At 47.9% G+C, this 22009-nt stretch overlaps 1 protein-coding gene across 10 annotated transcripts in view; it reads right to left on the reverse strand.

Moving 5' to 3' along the window:
• BMAL1 (basic helix-loop-helix ARNT like 1) overlaps window positions 1–22009 on the reverse strand; it is a 104107-nt gene that overhangs the window by 50249 nt on the left and 31849 nt on the right. For 2 of the 10 annotated variants that reach the window (XM_033404458.2, XM_033404456.2), the window contains exon 3: window positions 11440–11516. The exons of the other annotated variants lie outside the window; for them this stretch is intronic. The gene's annotated coding sequence lies outside the window, so the exon portion shown is untranslated. The remainder of the gene's footprint in view (window positions 1–11439; window positions 11517–22009) is intronic. 10 annotated transcript variants of the gene reach the window in all.

The following is a 22009-nucleotide window of genomic DNA, read 5'->3' on the forward strand; positions in this document are numbered from 1 at the left end:
GCAGAGTTCAGATGAACCCATTTGTTGGTGACAAGGCAAAGGTCTCTGGGTCCTCTGGGGACTTCCCTGGCGGTCCAGGGGTCAAGACTCCGTGCTTCCAGTGCAGGGGGCACGGGTTCGATCCCTGGTTGGGGAACTAAGATCCCACACACCACACGGCCAAAAAGTAAATAAATAAAAAATCAAAAAAATTTAAAAAAAGAAAACAAAACAACAACAAAAACAAATTCTGAGGAGGTTTCATAGGAAATGGTTCAACTCAGGCTCCCTTCCAATGATTTCTTGCAAAATAAGTCAAAGTAGGACCAGCCCCAATCTAATGCACCACGGGCCTGCTTTTAGCGCTAAGATTATGAGATATTATAGCTCTGTGGCTCAGTCTTCACTCTGCCACTTCCTTGTGTGATTCTGGACAACATCTGACCTCTGCTCCTCAGGTTCCTCACTGGCAAAATGCAGATATTGACAGTACCCACCTCACAGGTGATTGTGAGTAGTAAGATAAGTCATATAAGGAGCTGAGAACAGTGCCTGGTCCATGGTAAGCACTCAGTGAATGTTGCCAATCATTAATATTAATGTGGACTGCCATGTCGCACAAGGATGGCAGAAGGCACTGGAGACATTGGACCCTGGGGAGGGAGATAAGAAGGTGGGGAAGAGAAAGGAAGGGAGCCCATGAGCACAACTTCCACACTCAGAAAGTGGAGTCACGCCACGCCTACGGACCTTTGTTCTGTGCTGCTACAAAGGGCAGAACTAGGTCAATGAGGAAACAGTGCCAAGAGGCAGATTTGGATTAGAATAAAGAAGGGTTTTCTAACAGGCAAACATATCTGTAGAGGGGGAGCAGGAGGCTTGGTGTGTGGGTGCCCCAGGGGGCCAGGGGCCTGACTGTCCTGATCAGTACAGATGGGATTTTCCTGCACAGGAGGGTGGCCAGAGGAAGTGACCCCTTGATGCCCTTCCCGTGGACCATTCTATCACTCTGATAAGGAGCAAATAAGTGCGGATAGCCAGGGTGTGGCTCATCAGGCCAAAGGAAGGAGGATGGACTTTGGACAGGTCTTAAAATACACAACCTTCAGGACTTTCACTTAATGCTCTGAGAACACCAGGTGGTAGTGACAGCGGGGCTCTGACCAGCAATGGCTCCATGAACCAAAAGTGTTTCTGGAATGCCTGCTGCGTGCCTAGCACAGTGATTCAGAGAAAGAGTGAAATGACAGGGGTGTGGCAACAAACCATGAACATTTCCTTACTTGGGAGAATTTAAAGGCAGCATCAGTTACAAACGCCACCGTTACTGGGGACACACAATATGAAGTGATCAGGCCTGCTAACTCCATGGGCTGGGACTGGGACAGGAAGAATTGGGGCCGTCCTAGTCCATAGGCAACTTCCCAACCTCTTCTCAGATGAAGGTGTCAATGTTCTTTACCACTGAACCTTTTACTGACACACCCCCCGACCCGGGTTTACTTGGTCTCCTGGGCTGAGCTGCACACAGAGAAAGGTGCTGGGACACAGTGAAATGCCCGGGAGCAGGAAACAAGACAGAGAAAGGAGAGAATCTGCTCCTTGAAAACTGGTTCAGAGGTGGGACACCCAGGAGGTATCCTCCATCTTGAAACTGTGTTACCTTTATAAACTATAAAAATGAAAATTTTTATTTTATCAGCAAAAATATTACTGGGCTGTATTAAAACTACAATACAAATCTGAGAAAAAGTATGAAATTCCCAAACTAAAGCTCATCAGCTATTTTCCAGGTAGTGGAAACTGCTAATTTATACATTCTCAACTCTGAGAACTCAAAAGCAGGTGAGTGGCAGTAGGTATCAAAAGATTAAGGAAAAATAACAAATTACAGAGGTGACACTGGCGATGTTCTATGTACTGATTTCATTCTTTGCCACTTGGAAACGCCTGGCAACATGTTTGAGAGCCACTGTCCAGGGTGGCTAGGAGCTCACTGGGCAGGAAGACAGACCCTCTCTGCTCAAAGAAGAACGTGCTCAGTAACCCAAAGGCCCAGCCTAAGTAACACAGGCCCCTAGCCGCTGGGTCTGCCGTGGCCGATTCCTCCCTCCCCACGCGGACCTCCTCCCCTGCGGTTGTAGGTTCAGTCCCAGCACATCACTGTCCTTCCCTCCCCATTTGTCTGTCTGTCTGTAAGTAACTCCCACTGCTTCTTCCGGCCTGTGATCCGTCCTCTCCTCTCCCACTCACTCCTCTCTCACTCACTCGTCTCTGTGCTGCCCACTACAACCTCAATTTAAAACCACTGGCCTCCAGCACTGTAAGAGGAGTCTTCTCCAGAAGCTTCCACAGTCTTTCCTTCCTTGAAAAGGCTTCTTCAGCTCCCTCTGTCCCCTCCCAGCCTCAGAAAGAACTAACACCCAGATCCCACCCAGCCCAGGCATGTGCTGGGCATCGGCCCAGGGCAAGAAAGAGACACATGTTCCAGCTTCCGTGCCAGCTCTAGTCCATCGATACTGGCTGCCCAGAGGGCCACGCAAAGAAGGATCCTGAGGGTCAGAAAAAAGAAGACCACTGTGCTCAGTTATTACCCTTCTACCTGGCGGTCAGAGGACTGGGAACAACAGCACTCACGCCGCCCTCCCCCCCAACCCATGCTGTCCCAGGACAGGGCAGAGCATCCCAGGAACTCAGACCACCTGCCCCTGGCCTGCACCCAGTCCTTCATTCCCTTGGGTGTTCCCTTGAGATCTCCCCAATGACCCATTCCCAGGCTCCTCCAAAACTTCAATATTTATATTTACCTTCACTGACACCCACTGCTGCACCGCACTTTCCCTCCTGCAATATGCAGCAAATGTGCTGCGCCTTTCACAGCATCGGGACTTCCCTGGCGGTCCAGTGGTTAAGACTCCGTGCTCTCAATGCAGGGGACATAGGTTCCATCCCTGGTTGGGGAACTAAGATCCCGCATGCTGCATGGCATGGCCAAAAAAAAAGAAACTTCACAGCATCTATAAAGCTTTTCCCAAGTAGGTCAGAGAGCAACTGATTTTACCTTTGCCTTGGTATCCAAACACACAGATTCTAGAATTCCCCACTTTACCATCATCTCCTCCACTCACTAGCTGGTTTATTGCACACATATAACTTGGTTTACTCATGCATATGGTGATTATTGACCATCTTGATGTCTGTCTGTCTGAGACTGTGAACCCTGAAGGGCAGGAATCAGATCTGTTTAACTCACTGGCTCTGAGCTTGGTAGAGCAGGGACCATCAGAGAAAAGCACAGAGACTGCGGCCCCAGCGCAGCTCTGCCGTGACTCACCATGGGGCCCAAGTCACTCTGCTCTCTGGGCCTCAGTTTCCCCAACTACAATAAGATGTACTTGAACTAGAGGCTCTCTGAAGTCTCATCCAGCTCTAATGCACTATGAGAACAAAGGCCCAAAAGTGTTAGATCCACGTCTTTTCATGACATGTGTGGGCAATATTTACTCAGGGTCTGGCTCAGCAAGATATCACAGTACAGCTCCTGTGAGTGGCGTGGATCCGCCATTGCGATGAGTGAAAACTCTACAGTGGGTATTTAGTGCGGTGGGATGTATGCTTGGATGGCTAAGTATGATGGACAACAAAGAATAATTTTATTTCCCTTTGAGAACATAAGTACACTATTCTATATTTATACCCTCCATCTCCTAATTTAGACAGTGTAGAACTTCTGAATAGCACTCACTTGCCAATAACTTCCTTCTACATCTAAAAGAAGAATAGGAGTCATATAAGTTCACAGATTGAATGGATGGTTGATTTACAAAGCCCTTAAAATGTGGCTGCAGGCTGACGCTGGCAACCCCATAATTAGATATGGCATATTCTGCAATGATGTATTTTTTTTTACTGTTTTTTAATAACTCAGTTCTCCTTCTGGGATGAGGGGGAAAATGGAATTTGTTAAAAATAAATCGAGATTTAGTGGCTTTTCAGCCTTCTGCTGCTTGTTGCTCACAATATTCTATAAATAAACGAAGCCCTGCCCTATAGTGCACTGTAAACACCCACAGACACTCAGAGCCAAGTTCTTCCAATTATGACCCTGTGCCAGTTGCCAAGCTACTGCAAGGACCCACTTGAAAGGCAGCCATCTAGGCCGTTTCCTGATTAAGCTGCCCAGTAGCAAGGAATCAAGGCCTGCTGCCTTGGCATCGTATCTAGTCTCAAAGAATTGCTCGATCTAGTCTCAGAGAATTGCTCAATGTCCTTGAAATTAAGCCTTTTCCTTGTGATCGAATTACAATTCAGAGGTAAGTGAAAAACTAACTACCTATCCATCCATCCATCTGCCTGGGTCATGTGTGTGTTTCAGATCCTGGGCTGTCACATATTAGACTTAAATCAGCAGCAGAAGTGCATTCACAGCAATGCCTTTAATTGCAGCAAGCAAATCAAGGTCAAACAAAAGTAGGTCAGCAATGAATGTGACAGGTGAGTCAGAGGCAGCTTGCCCTTCCGCTCAGCAGCCTCACTCACCAATCGGTCTGGGTCACTGTTGCCCAATGCAGAGGCTGAAATGGTCATTTAAAAATGCATCCTATACCCTGAGAGGGGCGATGCAGATGGCGTGGAGTGTTGGGCTGACAGTTCTGTGGTCCAAATGTCAACGTACAGGTTGGGATGGCCCCAGCTTTCACATGGTCTCCACAAGCCCTTTAAAAACTGCATGTGGAGAATCGGGATTGCAGCGTGCCAGAACCTCCCTGAGAGAGAAACTGCTCCAAGCAGCACTGGAGCAAAATGGGCTCTGGCTAGAAACCGATGACCCTCCCTCCTGACATGGAGGCTCTTCATTCAGTGTCAGCTCCACTGGGTGAGCGGGAAGCAGCACTTCTCCAGCTCGCCAGCAGGCCTTCAAGAGGCCCTGGACTTGGCTCCCAGCCCTGGAGCTCATACTCGGAATGGGGAGCCAGTTAGTGAACAAGCACCACCTAATGGAGAACCGACACGTGCTCAGTGGTCAGAGTATCCAAACTTAAAACTGGGACCTACCCTTAGAGGGCAGAATTGTTAACAGCGGGTGTCCTGGAAAACCTGGGGTCTAGGGGGTCACATAGCACCAAGCCTCCCCCGCAAGGTCCCCCCTGGCATTGACCTAAAGTGGCCCTTCCTATGGCTTGCACCCCACCTGGGGGTTCTAGCTTCCTAATTTCTGAAATTGTTTCTTTGTGTCTCCTCTGATTAGAATGTGAGTTTCAGAAGAGCAGAGAGACCCCCTCTGTCTTGTTCTTGAGTGTTTCCCGAGCAACTAGGACGCTGACTGGCTCAGAGTGGGTGCTGAATAAACAGTCACTGAGTAAAAGAATCCATGCCAAACCTCTGCAAGCACATCCCATGTACCAATCTCCCTGAATCCTCGCAACGATGTTAGGAGGTGAAATTATTCTCTCCTGCACAAGGAGAAAATCAAGCCTTCAAGGAGGGTATGTGCTTTCCCAGGCCTGCACATCTAACGAGTTGATGGAGCTGGAATTCCAAGCCAGGCGTGAAGAGTTCTAATCCTGGCTTTAAAGTGAGCATCTGTTGCTTTTATAATTTAGAAAAAGAAAAAAAGAAAAACTTTAAAGAAAAAACTACGCATCAGAAAAAGCTTTATATTAAATGATCTAATATGTGATGAATTTAGTTCCTGTGCCCAAAATCCAAGTCCCTCTTCTAGCTGCAGAGGGCACTGGCACTGTAGCCCGAGCAGGAGGAGAAATTCGGGGGCCTCCTTTGTGGAAGGTTTGTTCTTGTCTTTCTGTGAAGACCCAAAGGATGGACAGGGAGGGGAGCGGGCATCAGAAGCAAACCCATGATTCCTGTTACAAACAGCAGGCCCATTCCATGCTTTGCTGGAAGGGCTCTAAGGAGATGCCGACAAGCAAGTTAGAAGACTAAAGAGTTAAGGTGCTTGGAATCTGCCTTCTCCCAGACCCATACCTTGAAAACTGGAATGAGAAAAAAGAAAAGGGGAGGAAGCATACTTTTTAAGACTAAAATTTCAAAACAAAAAACGTAAGTTAAAAAGTAGAGGGACTTCCCTGGTGGTGCAGTGGTTAAGAATCCGCCTGCCAATGCAGGGGACACGTTTGAGCCCTGGTCCGGGAAGATCCCACATGCCGCAGAGCAACTAAGCCTGTGCGCCACAACTACTGAGCCTGCGCTCTAGAGCCCGCGAGCCACAGCTATGAGCCTGAGTGCCACAATTACTGAGCCCGCACGCCTAGAGCTGGTGCTCCACAACAAGAGAAGCCACCGCAATGAGAAGCCCGTGCACCACAACGAAGAGTAGCCCCCGCTCGCCGCAACTAGAGAAAGCCGGCGCGCAGCAACGAAGACCCAACACAGCCAATAAATAAATAAATAAATAAATTTATATATTTAAAAAAAAGTAGAGATTTACATTTACCTGAATTTAAACCACTAAACCCTACTGAAGCTAAGCTTATGCACCTTTATAATCTATATATCACAATAAAATTCTTATAAGTCTGATATTTGGGGCCAAAAAACCCTCTCCAGTTGGTCTCCTAGATGCAGTCATGGCTTGAATTTATGTGCACATCAGTAGGTCAGTCTCATCAAAAAGACTAGGCCAGTTCTAATGTGTGGATACATTTCTCAAATATGGGGAAGAAATGAAAATGGCAAATCATATCAGTAAAACAGGTATTTCCAACTGCTACCAGGATGGCCCAATAGCCCTCGAATACAAACATCCTACAGAAACAGACGCCCTCCACGGTTGTGAATGAGGAACAGCAGGAGGATAAAAGAGCATGTGAATTAACCTACTTGGTCTCAGTTTCTCAGCCAGGACCCCTGGGCGGGCTGCGGAGAAAATATTGGGCTTATCACGGCATTTTTCGGGAGAGAGGCTCCATACATTTCACCAGATTCACAAAGTGATCTGTGACCCCAAATGATAGGAACACTCACCAGCCCTATCTTTGCCGTGCCTGTTTTCTCTGGATAATCCTCCTGATATAAACAACAATACAGGAAGCCCCCCACCCCCACCCCCGCCATGCCTCTGGCTTTCACAGCGGATGAGATGACACTGACGATCAGGGAAAATTGTCCAAGCTGTTGCCTGAAGAGCCCAGCCACTGAGGACTGCCCAGTCAATGACTGGAAAGAGGTCACTGGGCTGGAACAGACCGAAGATCTTTTACGCCTTAGCTTGAGCCCACTGCCCACACAGGGACAAACAGCACAACCAAGAAGACCGAGAGTAAACTTAGGGACCAGAAAGTCTTAGGCAAGATTAACTTGGGAGCAACAGTGTGGGACGGGGGAAGAACGTGGGCTTTGGAGCCAGGCAGGGATAGGTTCCAATCCTGGCTCCATCTACATGCTAGTCATGTAGCTTTGGGATGGGGATGATGACGGTGCTGCTGATGAAAGCAGTATCTACGATGAGCTATTATTTACTGACAGCACAAAGTCTAGCATTTAGTAAGCAAGTACTTATGAAATAACATGTTATTTTATTTAATTTTTCACAGCAACCCGGTGAATACTCTCCATATTATCTCCATTTTCTACATCTGGAAAAGGAAGGTTAAGAAGGTTAAGTAGCATTCCCAAGGTCCACAGCTAGGGGGGATGCAAACCCAAGTCTGTTTGACTCTCAGCCCAGGCTCGTAACTACTAAGCCTCACTGCACTGCCAAGCCTCAGCTTCCTCATCTGTGAAAAAGACAATAATACTCACCCCTGCAGGGTGGGAAGGATTAGACAGAATGCATGTGGAGGGTTTAACACAGTACCTGGCACACAGGAAGCTTTACAGTGTAGCTATTAGTGTCATTCCTACGACATCTGGACCTTTGGAAGAGAGAGGGAGACGTGGTAGGCGGGCATCTGGCTACACAGATGGGACAGCATCTCACACCACAGGGCTCGGCAAACAGGATTAGGAACTTTGGGCCAAGGCTTAGGGGCCTGGGATGACCTACTCCCCCTTAGGGACAGAGAGGGAACACCTCAGCAAGATGGGTAAGAACATGTTTACTCAGAGATGAAAGGCTTTGCATCAAAATGTGGGGAGGATTGGGGATTTGGGGAGGAAGGAATAATTCAAGTTCAAGAAGAAAGTTCTCAAGAGGCAGTGCCAGACAGCATGGCTATGCCTGGGCTAGGAATGCAGGCCCACTGTCCTTTCTGACTCCCCGACACCGAGGAGAGGATAAGAGTTCCTGTGCATGTTTGTGATAAAGGAGATGCCTAGCCCCCAGGTTATCAGTAAACCCCACGCGGAACTTGAGCAGAGCCTAGTCATTCTTAAAGAAAAAGAGAATTTGTTAGAGCGAGTCTCCCTTGGAGTTAAATATGAAGAAATGTACTCATTGCAAGAAAGAACCAATGACTTAGTGTGGCTTGTAGTGTATAACATCAGGGACCCATCTGTAGGAAGAAGAATCAGACTCACTGATACCATCTTGACTACTTTCTTAGTGGAAGACTGAACGGGGAGTCTAGGAACAGCAGAGTCACTCCTCAGAGAGATAATAACTGCACTGCAGGGGATGTGCATCTGGGGTGTGACATTTGCTTGGGGAGGGAAACATGACAGGGTGTCACCAGCCTCTCTCCAGACCAGCTAGTCCCCTCTTGTTTTTCTTTTAAAAGAATTGCTATACCAAGTTATTCCAATAGGAACCAAAGATACTCAAAGGTCTTCAAAACCTGTCCTCAGTCCCCTCTTTTCCTCTCTACAGCTCTACATAGGGCTCAGCATCAATTTCCTGGACCATTTTATCTGCCTCTAACTAGTCCTGCTGCCGCCTCCTACAGTCCAGCCTCCACACTGCCACCAGCTGGCTTTCTAAAATAAAAGTGCTGACCACGTCACTCACCTCCTGAAAGGTGTCTACTAGATTCGCACTGCCCATGGAATAAACACCAAAGCCTTAAATTGCATTCATTCATTCATATTTTTCATTACCAACCTAATGTGTGATGATCACCTACTGTGTACCAGGCTCTGTTTTGGGCCCTGGAGATAGAGTGGTGAATGAGACAGATTAAGACAAGGGCTCATCCTCATGGATTTACATTCTAGGTAAGACAAAGGATAAAGAATACAAATAAATATATAATATAAAATCAGGTGCTAATGAAGAAAAATAAAGCAGAGTAAGAGAACAGAGTGATGGTGTAAGGGGTGGGGTAGGACAGTGCCTTTTAAATAGAGGAAAGACCACTTGAACACAGACCAGAACAGAGTGAAGGGAGGATTGCTGGGGAAGAGTAATCCAGGCAGAAAACAGCAAGTGGAAAGGCCCTGAGGCAAGAAAGAGGAACAGCAAGAAAGACACAGGGGCTGGACTGGAGTGAGCAAAGCAGAGAGTGCTAAGAGATGAGACCAGAGAACTAGGAGGGGCAGGAAGGACAGGGCAGGGAGTTCAGATTCTACTCCAAGGATGCTAGGAAGCCACTGGAGTGTTTTGAGCAGGGGAGTGCTGTGATCTTATTTACTTTTTAGAAGGTCATTCTGGGGGACTTCCCTGGTGGTGCAGTGGTTGAGACTCGAAGCTCCCCATTCGGGGACCCTGGGTTCTATCCCTGGTCGGGGAACTAGATCCCACATGCATGCTGCAACTAAGAGTTCGCATGCCACAACTAAGGAGGCCTCGAGCCACAACTAAGGAGCCTGCCTGCTGCAACTAAGGAGCTGGCAAGCCACAACTAAGGAGCCCACCTGCTACAGCTAAGACCCAGTGCAACCAAATAAATAAATAAATACTTAGAAAAAATAAATAAATAAAGGTCATTCTGTTTGTGTGGGAGGCTGCTCACAGTGGGGCCAGAGTGGAAGCAGGGAGACCTGTTGAGAGATAGGGGACCTCTGGACAAGGGGAGGGAGGTGTGGCGGCTTTCAGGATATACTGTGATAGAACAGCTGTCAACATTGTAAACACACAAGGTGAGGAGCGAGGGAAGGAGTAGGGTCAAAGGTGAAACCTGCATTTTGGGCCTGGGTAACCAGGTAAATGGTGGGGCCACATAACACGGGGGAGACTGGGGAGGGTCACATTTCTGCCTAAGACTTCTATTTAGTTATGTTGGGTCTGGAATGCCCATACACACTGAGGGGTAGATGCTGGGTGAGCAGTGGGTATGTGAGTTGGGGGCTCAGGAGAAAGGTCCCAAAAGGTCGTCAGTGTGCACATGACCGCCAGGACGTGGCAACTTCGGTCCTCGCCCCGTGCCCCAGCTCCAGACAGATAGCCAGTGTTACCTCCCTCAGGGCTCTGGCCTCTGCCCCGTGGCTCCTGCTGCCTGGCTCACTCTGCCTGGACTTCTGCAGTGTGGACTCCTCCTCACCTCTAAAGACTTGCTCAAAGTCATCTCTTGTGTGCTGGGTCCCCAGGAGAGGCCACTCGGTCCTCTTCTCCCATGGCACCCTATGACATGCCTGGGTGACAGCACAGCTCGTGTGTCATACTGTCTATTTGCACCTTTCCCCCCGTGAGCTCTTGCGAGCAGTGGCTGTGAGTCAATTCCTCTCCATATCCCACCTCCTCGCATGAGTCCTGGGCACAGCGAACACTGGCTAAATGAATGGAGTTCTCTCTGCAGAGAGATGCAGAAGAATTTATACACAAGCAACTGACTCACGCTGCAGTTGCTGTCTGCAGCCGAGACAGGGCAAGAAAGGAAGGCGCTGTCACGGAGGCACCAGCAAAGCTCAGTGGGCTGTACGCTTCCTTTGAGGAGTTTCTCGACCACATAAAGGAACTTCAAGAAATCCGAGAGTCAAGAATCTCAGGGTGCTGGAGGTGTGATGAGCACTGCACCTAGGGAAGGTTGTTTTGGGTTTCCTCTGCAGAAACCCTGGCAAATCCCCAACCAAAGCACTCAGGAGTCGGAGACAGAGGGAAGGAAACTGACCTTGTTCCCATGGACTCCCGTTGTCCAGACAGTGAGCCTGGAAGTGGGTCCTACTTGCCTTGCTTTACAGATGCAGACAACAAGTGTCAGAGAGGCTAGTGGATGTGCCCAAGGTCACAGACCTGGGAGGTACGGGAGCCAGTCACACTCAGGTCTTCCTGAGACCAAGGCCTGCATCCCTTCCAGTACACTCCAAAGTCCTGCTCCATCACAGGAGCTCCTACGGCAGCAAGCAGGATGGTTAGGGAGCACCTGAGCCCCAGGTCACACTGAGGAAATGCAGCTCTGGAGTGGGGATGAGGTTTACCCACTGTTACCGGGGAGTCACCAGCAGGATGAAGCTGGAACGACAGTCTCTGACTCGAAGGCCAGGTCCTTGGAACACTGTGCCCACACCCTGTCATTTATTTCTTAAAGGCCTTGCCCTGATCCCAGGATCCCCAGCCAGCAGCTACCAGTTTGGAGCATCCCCAGAGGAGAACCTTCTTCCTATAGAGGAAAATGAGAGAGGACTCACATTTATAAAGTGTCTATTCTGCACTGAACATCTGAGAGGCACCTTTCAAATCTTCATTCACGTATTTCTCAAAATGCCTGTATGAGAGAATCATTATCACTATTTTGTAGAAAAGGATACTGAGGCTCAGAGACATAAGGTCAACAGTGAGAGGTTCACACTGCTAGTAGTAAAAGCGAGGGGGCCGGGATTTGAACCCGCTCTACCTGACTCCAGATCCCTGTTTTCACTAGACCAGACCCCTGCTTGGATCTAATGAAGCTGACAGCATCCTGGAAGGATAAGTGGTCCGGGCATCAAATTTACCTGCAGGCTCACAAGTGAGGTTACTGCTAAGGAGCTTTGGCCAATACAGGGTAACCTGTTAGCAAGAGCCAGACACAAGGTCAGAGAGGCAGAAAAGAGGTCTCTGGAGAAGACGAAATTCAAAATTTTACACACAGTTAGTAGGCAGTAAGCTGACCATCTCCTGAGACCTGTCCTTTTTAAGGAGGAGATATAGTCAGCAGTTCTCAACCACCTGTGATCAGTTAAGGCCCCTGGTCAAGAATTCACAGATCCCTCCCAAAGGCTAAGGAAATATTCGAGAACATGACTGTAAATGTTAGCACTGCTAGGAGAAAGCTGTGGACAAAAAATGAACACAGGAAGTCTGGGAATATCACTTCCCTTTCCTTTCTCCGCCCCCAGTTCAGTAAAGGAAACGTCTACGGTGTCCTATAGGCAAAAAACTACCACTCAGCCTCACAGGGCTCTGACTCCGCCATATCTGGAGTCAGAACACCGGGTCCAGTGCACTGACCCTGACCATCTGTGTGACACTCACTAAGTCAGACCTTTGACCCTAAGTGTTTCCAGATATAAATGAGGGGAGAGGGGAGTGCCTGCTTCCCAGGGAGGTCATATGGATGCTATGAGAAAACACATGTGGGAAGAACCTGTCAATGTAAAAACGGCTTCATATGTAAGGAGGGGATGCTGGGAATCCTCGGGTACTTCACCACATCACTGCTGTCTCCCCCTCCCCAAGGCCTGGCACTCCCATTTAAATGCTGATCCGACCTCCGTCCTGAGGGCTCAGCCCTTGGAAGGAAAGACAAGGCAGCCCTGGCGGACCAGTGGGAAAGGAAGCCGTGATTTGGCTGTTATTCTTCCAAAGGCTCCCTGGCACAACTGAAATCCTCACATAAGTATTTAATAATTAAATTGGTAACAACAGTTGGGGAACATTTTTGTCACCTTGCAGGATGATAACCATCACTAGGTATGAAAATCATTTAATTAAATCTATAGCTATATATTTTGAATGCTTTTCTAAGACAAATGTGTCATTTTGATGGCATATTTGTGAGTTTTTAAAGTTTACTTTTCTCATGCATGGTTAAGCAAAAAACTAGATTATTGGAGCCATAATTGGATACTCTTAAAAGGAGCATGAACTGGTACAGCCTTTTTGGAGGGCGATTAGGCAATATTGATTCAAATTTTAGATGGCAAACTACTTAGGCCAAAAGTCCCACTTTCAGGTGTCTATGAGCAGAAAAATTTCATGCAGAAGTTCACAGGTCGGTGTAACAATTTCCCCAGCAGCAATGGTTGCAATGGCAAAAATCGGCAACAACCTGGGTGTCTACCAATACAGGGATGATTAAATAAGCTTAAAATGCACCCATACCATGGAGTACAACTGTTACACATAATAAGGTACATTTATCTGTACATATGGACTTGAAATGAAAACCATAACAATTGACAGCTTAAAAAAAAAAAGGAAAACTGCAGAACTATAGGCATAGAGAGAGTCTATTTCTACAAAAGTAAAAATGTGTATGTTGGGCATGAGGGCAAAGGAGGTAGGAGTTAAGGGGATACAAGCAAATGAAAAAGTCCAGGACTATACCCACCAAAAAGTGCCAATCTCAGGGGAAGGTTGGGAGTGGGGAGGCGGGTGTCACAGAAGACCTTCTTCCTTTATGTTAATGCACTTCTTCAGGGCTGTCTAAATTTATTACAAGTGTATACTCTTTCATGATGGCAAAAAATTTTTTAAAGCTCATAGGATAATAGTAATTTAAAAAATTGCTTTCAAGGACTCCCCTAAAGTAAACACTGTGGGGCTCAGCACCGCCCCCCTCCTGCATATGCCCCCATTTCTGTGCGTGCTCACAGGCTGGAAGGGGGTATGGGCTTGCCTGAGGAAAGCCTACAAATGGGGATGGTCTCCAGTGTTAAGAATCCCAAACTCCTCTTTCAATAAGGATTCTGCCAATTACAACTATTTCAATGAGATGGCTAAAAACGACTAAGTATCTTCAATTGTTCAAATTTACATCATAAATTACTGAATTAAAGCAGGTCACTTGTGTTCAACCTCCCTTAAATAGAAGCAATCAAAATGTATCTCCTGCCTTATCCAACATTTTACACTGACTTATAAGTCTGGCTGAAGACTTTCAAAATTATTAATGAGGAAAATTCACAGGGAGGAGAGAAGGTGATTCTACTAAACCCAAAAGAGCCTAAATAAAACACTATAGCTACTTGGCTTATAAAAATGAAAACTTAGCAAGTGAAATAATTTTCTCTATGGTCAACGCTGCCGGTAAAAATAATTCTAAACTGATGCACAGTGTCTAAGAAATGTTGGTTACATTTAGCACAGATTACAAACTCAGTTACCTACAGGCCATGTACAGGAGCAGGGCTTGGGCAGGGCCGGGCAACTGGAGAAACAAGTCCCCATAAGAGGGCCCACCATACTTCATCACCGCCATGAGGGTCCAGCGCTGCTAGACTTTCGGATTTTTGTAAAGATCTGGAAATCCAGATTTCTAGATAATATCTACCAACTTTTAAATGTTACCCACTAACTTAAAGGTTTTAAAACATTGTGAGCACTTAACAAAATACATCTGCAGGCCAGATGCAGCCAATAAGTAGAGAATTTTCAACCTCTGTCTAAAAGTACCTACATTTTAAATTTTTGTTTGATTTCATTTTTGGAAGGATGGGAGGAGACAATGAAATGGTATGAGATGGAGATAAACACAAGAAAGGCAAGCAGTTGATGTTAAGAAAATATTTCTAACATACTTGAGAAAGCAGTGGTATTTGTCTACATCAAATGCTGAATAAATTGCTTACATTTCTTCAGCTATATTAGGTACAAAACTCTGAGAGTGAGAATTTCTTGAGCAAATTCTCAGGAATTTGTCCTAAGCAAATGCCCACAATTTACTGTCAATGGACTTACGAGAAGTTACTATACCACTATGTATTAAAAGTTTATCATAAAAAATTTAAAATAATATGAGCAGCCACAGAACTGATCCTCTGTGCCAGGGGCTCGTCAGACATTGGGCACCTGGGATCACCAATGTGGGTCACACAGCCTCTGGTCAAGATTCCAATTAAGGCCTGTCTGACAAATCTCCCTCCACAACGAAAACCAAAACCAGTAAAGAACTTAGACTCAACATCATAAAATTGTGCTCTGTCATTTTTTTCAAAGCCAAAGCAATAAAAGAGTTATTTGTGCTAATAATAATATCTGCACACAATTTGCAATTCACAAAGTGCTTTTCCCACACACCCATCTCATTTACTGCTCACAGCCTTTACCTGTGCATTTTAGACTTTGTATGCTGTCCAAAGTCTTCTTACAATTATTGACAATGCTACTTTTCAAAAACAACAGTAAAATGATAACAAATATTTGGCATTTTCTACACACCGTGTACAGTGCTAAGCATGTTTTCATTTCACCCTCACAAGGACCTCACAGAGGTGCTTACTATGATCATCATCCTGTTATACAGGTGAGAAAACTGAGGCTTAGAGAGCGTGGGTCATCTGTCTTAAGCCCCACCACTAGTAGGTGCAGAGCCGACACTGTGAAGCAGGTCTGCTTCCAGGGCCTGAGACCATTGTGCCGGGTGTCCCAGAGGCTGTAGGGTGATCTCAGTTTGTTTCCAGCAAATGTAAGGAAGCCAGGGGCTTCCCTGGTGGCGCAGTGGTTGAGAGTCCGCCTGCCGATGCAGGGGACACGGGTTCGTGCCCCGGTCCGGGAAGATCCCACATGCCGCAGAGCGGCTGGGCCCGTGAGCCATGGCCGCTGAGCCTGCACGTCCGGAGCCTGTGCTCCGCAGCGGGAGAGGCCGCAACAGTGAGAGGCCCACGTACCGCAAAAAAAAAAAAGAAAAAAAAGAAAAAAAAGATGTAAGGAAGTCGGAAGCCATGGCTAGCGTCCTCCTGCTCCCCACCCCGCCCCTGCCCATGCCCACTTTCCCCACTTGGTCAGAAACCATTTTTAATTTTTATTTTTCCCACTCAAAACCAGTGTGAATCTCTCAGAGCTCAGCCAGCCGGGCCCCGGAGGCCTGGTGAGGTGCCCCTGGGGGACCGGGCCTCCCTGCTGCCAGCTTGGGCAATGTAGCCTGGCGCCCTGCCAGCCTGCCAAGGTCTAGATGGGGCTTTCACATCACTGCTGTCTGAATGGGGTCTGGGAAGGGGGTCCTGATAGTCACAACAACCCTATGACATGGTCGGAGAGGTACCAAAGTGGGGATGGGGAAAAGGGGAGGCGCCTTCAGCTAGAGAGAGGAGGAAAGATCTGTTTAGCCAACAGCTCTGAAATATCTATTATTCAGAGCCCTACATTAGACCCCTGATAGAAGGAGGCATGGTCTCTAATGTGCACGAGGATAAATTATGCAAGTAAAAGCATCGAGCAAGAAACACACCCCCGCCCCATACATACTCACCAGCACAGGTACACCCCACACACTCAGAATCATGGTGCAACTGCTCTTAGGGTAGTAACTTCGGTCCTCTTACCCCCTCTGTGGCCCCCTCAGCCCTGACTATACAAGACACTGCCCGGTCACAGAGGTCACACCAGGGATGGTCCCGAGCAGCTGCAGAAGGACAAGGAGGACAGGAACACAGGTCAGGATGGCCCATTGTGGTCAGAGCCATCCCGAGCATGTGCAGGTCCAGAGGAGCAGAGGACGGGTGAGGGCTCTGTCCTGGGGGAAGAAAGGGGTCGACTTCTTTATACAAGGATGAGGATGGGTTCACAGGTGGAGGAAAGGCAAAGGGACAGACCCAGCTAGGGACAGATGCTTCCTTAGCGCCACTAGCTCTGACACGGAAACAGGAGGGGAGGGTGCAGGCTAAATTGTGGGGACCCCCCAGGGAGTTCATGTTCACAGCCCAGACTCTTGTGATGCAAGGGGCAAGGAGATCCAGTGGGTGAGCGGCTGTCTAGGCAGGCAGGCTGTCGGTCAACTCTGCCCTGAGTGCCTGCCTAGAGGTCAGGCTCCTGCCGTCCTGGGGCTTACCAGGCTGCCCAGTGGGAGAATGAACATTCATTCATCTATAACCACACAAACAAACGTAAAATGGCCTCTGGGGTGAGTGCTGAAATGAGTGGGAGGATGGGCTGCTGAAGGCCTGGCAGAGGGGCCTGCAGAGTAGAGAAGAATGGGCAGAAGCACAGACCCAGTCAGGCACCTGGGGACAAACCCTGCTCGCATGCCCACAACTGATCTGGGCCTCAGTTTCCTTGAAAGGTATCTTTGGGGTAATAATGATAACCCTGACCTCAGCCAACATCTACTGAGGCCCTAATACTAAGTGGTTACCCACCAAGCACTTGGACAATGTCTGCCCCATTGTGGGCAATCAATAAGCAGTATAAAGTGATAACAGTAATGGTGATGATAAGACCTAGGTTTCTTATCAAGGTCAGGGAAGGCTTCCCGAGAAGAAGCAAATCAGCTGATATCTGAAGGCTGAATGGGCATGAACCAGGCAAAGCAGAAGGAAAATGCATTCCATGCTGAGGGAAGAGCTTCTGGAAAGTCCCTGAAAGGGAAAGCAGCAGCATCATCAGTATTTCCAGGCAAGAAAAGCAGCCCCAAGTGCCCGCTGGAGCACCCTGGTCAGTAGGACACGTCTGTGTTGAAAATGGCTCCTGCTTCAAGGAGGCCTTCCCAGATTACTGTGAACCCCCAAAGAAAACCTGCATTCTCCGCACAATTTCCCAGTTCTGTGGCAGAACCAGGAAGTGAAGGAGAGGCAACAGCATCAAACTGAAAGCCCCACATGAAAACATGAGAAGGTACCAGCCTAGCACCTAGGTGCATCACAGCAGCTCCCATGGTAAATACAGACACAGACCTGGCATCCCTGTGCTCAGAGCCTCTTCCTATTTGCTACTCCTCAGTATTCACTGAGGACTTTACAAGGTTCCAAATGAAGATAAAGATGCCGTCGGGCACCTCCACAAAGGACCACCAGCTATCCTCATCCCCCAGCCAGAAAAGCACTCTCAGCTTGAATGTGAAAGGGAGAAGCTGTCAGTGGTTAGCAAGAATCATTATTTTGGCTAATTTAGGAAACTTGGGATTCATCCAGGAAGCTGGGTGGACCTCACTCCTCAGCATTCCTTGATGGACTATTTTTCACTTCGCATTGCTTTACTATCCCATCAACAACGGGAGTTAAAAATAAAAAAGTCAGGGGCAAAGAATATAGAGAAGATATATTCCCGAGGCCTCAGTAGGCTGAGAGATGCAATAGGCAACCACAAACCCAGGCCCACAACAACCTATCCTGCCATCAAAACTGAGAAGCAAGGAGGCCCCACCCAACTCAATAGCCAATGAACCTCCAGTTTCAAATACATTTGATCACGTTATAAATCTGTTGTCTGGCTGCACAAACAGACTTTGCTATCCTCACTCTTTCAACAAACTTCCTGAACCAGGTACATAGTGCTGGCACCGAGAACCCAGAGAGAGATGTGTGTGTGTGTGTGTGTGTGTGTGTGTGTGTGTGTGTGTGTGTGTGTGTGTGTGTGTGTGTGTGTGTGTGTGTGTGTGTGTGTTCCCCACCCTTAAGGAGCTCAGTTTACTGAGCATAACAGATAGTAAATCAACAGTTACGCCAATAAATGTTTTGGGAGAGAGAGAGATGCAGGGTGTTCTGGAAGCCAGGAGGAAGGTCACCTCCAGGTCACAGAGAAGTGCAGGGTGGGGAAGGAAGGTGTCCAGAAAATCAGAAACTTGACCCGAATTAGCGAAATGGGGAGCAGGGGGTGTGGGTCATTCCCAGGAAAGGGCCCAGTTCTGGCAAAGGCACCAGGAAGTGATGGCTGTTGAGAGGCCGGGCTGATGTGAGAAATACGGGTTAGGGAAAAAGTGAAATAGGGAAGGTGGCCAAAGGCCAGTTATGAAAAGACTGCAGGCCCGCTGTGGGGGTTTAAGTTCTATTCTATAAGCAATGAGGAGCCCCTGGAGAATTTTAAGCAGGAGAAAGCCATGATAGATGTGTGAGTTAGAAACATCATGCTGCTAGGAAGTGGAGGTGGACTGAAGGAGGACAAAAGTGTGCCCGGGGAGACCAACCAAGAGGCTGCTGAAACAATCCAAATGAGGAGTCCTAAACGAAGGGGTGGGCAGGGAGTGACAAATTAGAACACGGGCTCTTCCAGAAAAGGTAGCCAATGGAAGACGACAGTTGAGGGAAAGGACAAAGCCAAGGGTGACTCCTGCAGTCGACATGACTGAGGGGGTGCAGTCCCACCCCAGGCAGGCACCACAGGGAGACAGACACACTGGGTACCAGGCGAGGGCTGAGTTGGAGGTGCCCACAGGATAGGAGCTAGGAAGGAGGGCTGGGCAGAGGTTCTGGGCTGGATCTGCAGATCTGGGTGACTTCAGGAGAGAGGTGAACAGTGGATGAGCTCACCGGGGAAGAATACTGGGACTGACCAGAAAGGGATCAAGCAAAACCTTATTAAGCTAAAGGTAGAGAAAAGAGAACCGGCACAGCAAGCTGCGGAGTCGAGGTCTACGGAGTTGGGGGAGAACCAGGGGGTGGCAGGCCAGACAGGAGGGTGAGCAGAGGAGAGGGGCCAGGAGGGGAGCGCTCAGCCCTGCCAGAGGTAGGAGGCTGCTCTGGCCCCAGGAGGGAGCTCTCGCTGCGGGGAGCAGTTAGCTGGGTGTTAGCAACCACAGCCAAGCAAAAGAATTAAAACAGAGTGGACAGCTTAGATGACATATGTGCAGTCACCCCAAAGTGCATTATTATGACTTTTTTCAGAGGATTATCCTGCCTGCCTGACCTCAGACTGCACATCTCACCTGTCTATTCTGTCTGTCTCCCCTGCTGGCTCATCTGCCTCACGAGGACAGAACCTGTCCTGTGTCACCTGCAAAACTGCAGTGCCGACGGCAGTGCCTGGCACACAGAGGTGAAGCTCCTTGCTCCAAGTTGCCTGGCTCACTAGAAACAACAAATATTCAATCAGCACATGCTACACGCCTGATACCAGGCTGGATGCTGGGGGTACGGTGGGAAACAAGTCAACGCAGGACCCTGGCCTCGGACCTTGAAGTTGGAGGTGAGCAGAGAGAGATGCAAGTATTTAAACAAAAAGTAGATTATAACTGCCTTAGAGCTAGGACTGGAATCTGACTGTCATGCCTTCTAGTGAGATTTCCTTTCCAAGCCCAAACCTGCCACCTTCTGCAACTAAATGAAAATTTCAGCAGGGGAAACAGTTAGTGTTTGAAGTTTGGCCTTAGTCTCCCCCAAGGATCCCATACTGCTTCCACACTTTTAATAGACTCCTAAGGAGCAGAAATACCCACCACAGCCTCTGAATATTTAACCTTAAGAACTCATTCTGTCTCCAGTCCTTCTATGTAAGTTAGAGGAGAAATTCCACACCCAGGTGGGAGAAAACAGAAAGTGGCCTAAACTAAGGGGGTCAGATAGGTCTGGGTTCAAATCCCTTGTAACCTCAGGCAACCTCTTGTGATTTAATTTCCTTATTGCTGAAGTGGGAACACTAATTCCTCTTTCACAGGTGGTTGCAAAGATGAAATAAAATGATACCTACAGAGTACTCGGCACTATGCCTGGGATATAGTGAGACTTCACTAAACGGAGGCTCCAAACCAGTTCCACCTGTTGCTTTTATGACTCCATCTCTAACTGCTATATTTGCAAAAACCGACCCAAAGACTACTCAGAATTCAAACCAAGGAACATACACTCGAAATGCTTGGCACATAAATTGCTATCTAGTTGAGCGACTTGAGGAATTATCGCAAATTCCCATACTTGGGCAGACTCTGCATTAAGGAGTTTAATTTCCGTTTCTTGCTCTACCCTATTTTCTCCTCCAACTCAGGCAAATGCAACTATTTCCCCAACAGATCACATCTTGTCTCATGGCAAGGGTCCAAACATGGGCTAGATTCCGTTGGTGCAAGTTATGACAGAGCTCAGAACACCACACCTCAAAGAAAGCATAAGAACGCAATCACAAGCCCAAGGTACACACAAACTCCCAAACACACTTGGCTCCAGAGACAGACAAGAGAACTGGTCGTGGCTTGCTTTGCTTGCCTCAAAGCTAAAGAAAGGGTTATTTTGGCATGCAGACGCTGAAATCTTTGTGTCTCCGTTCTTTTAGCATCCAAACTCTCCGTAAGTGGTCACTTTTACTAACGTAGCTGATTCTTTACCCGTCATTTATGATGGACCCTGTGCAACCTAGCTTCCTCCCCCCTTCCCCCCTCCCCACATCTCACTCTCAAGGCCAGCGGTAGCCACCTTGTCACCAATTCGGCAGCCTTCCCTCAGGTCCCTTCTCTGTGGTCTCTGCTGTCCCATCCTCTTCCCTTCCTGGGACTCTCTCCTTCAGCCCTCTGCTCATCACGGGGAGAACTTATTAATCCTATGGTTTCTGTTCTACACCTCTAGACCTACCCTTCCCAGCCCTGGCTTCAGCCCTGCATTTCTTTTTTTTTTAAAAGATTTTTTTTGATGTGGACCATTTTTTAAAATAAATAAATAAATTTATTTATTTATTTTTGGCTGCGCTAGGTCTTCGTTGCTGCGCATGGGCTTTCTCTAGTTGTGGTGAGTGGGGACTACTCATCACAGTGGCTTCTCTTGTTGCAGAGCACGGGCTCTAGGCACGTGAGCTTCAGTAGTTGTGGCTCACGGGCTCAGTAGTTGTGGCTCGTGGGCACTAGAGTGCAGGCTCAGTAGTTGTGGCACACGGGCTTAATTGCTCCGCGGCATGTGGGATCTTCCTGGACCAGGGATCAAACCCGTGTCCCCAGCACTGGCAGGCAGGTTCTTCTTCTCACTACAGTGCCACCAGGGAAGTCCCGATGTGGACAATTTTTAAAGTCTTTATTGAATTTGTTACAATAATGCTTCTGTTTTATGTTTTGGTATTTTGGCGACAAGGCATGTGGGATCTTAGCTCCTCAAGCAGGGATCAAACCCGCACCCGCTGCATTGGAAGGTGAAGTCTTAACCACTGGACTGCCAGGGAAGTCCCCAGCCCTGAATTTCTAATTGCCTACTAGACATATCTTGTGGATGAATCAGTACCATCTCAAATTCAGTGTATCAAAAACTGGACGCATCAACTACCCTTCTCCATCCCCAACAGCCACATTTCTGTCAATGTTACCATTGTGAACTATCAAGTTTAAACTTTCATCTTCTTTGGCTCCTGTCTTTAAAGTCTAAGAAGGCC

This window comes from Orcinus orca, chromosome 8, assembly GCF_937001465.1.
Source record: "Orcinus orca chromosome 8, mOrcOrc1.1, whole genome shotgun sequence".
Taxonomy (NCBI): Eukaryota; Metazoa; Chordata; class Mammalia; order Artiodactyla; family Delphinidae; genus Orcinus; species Orcinus orca.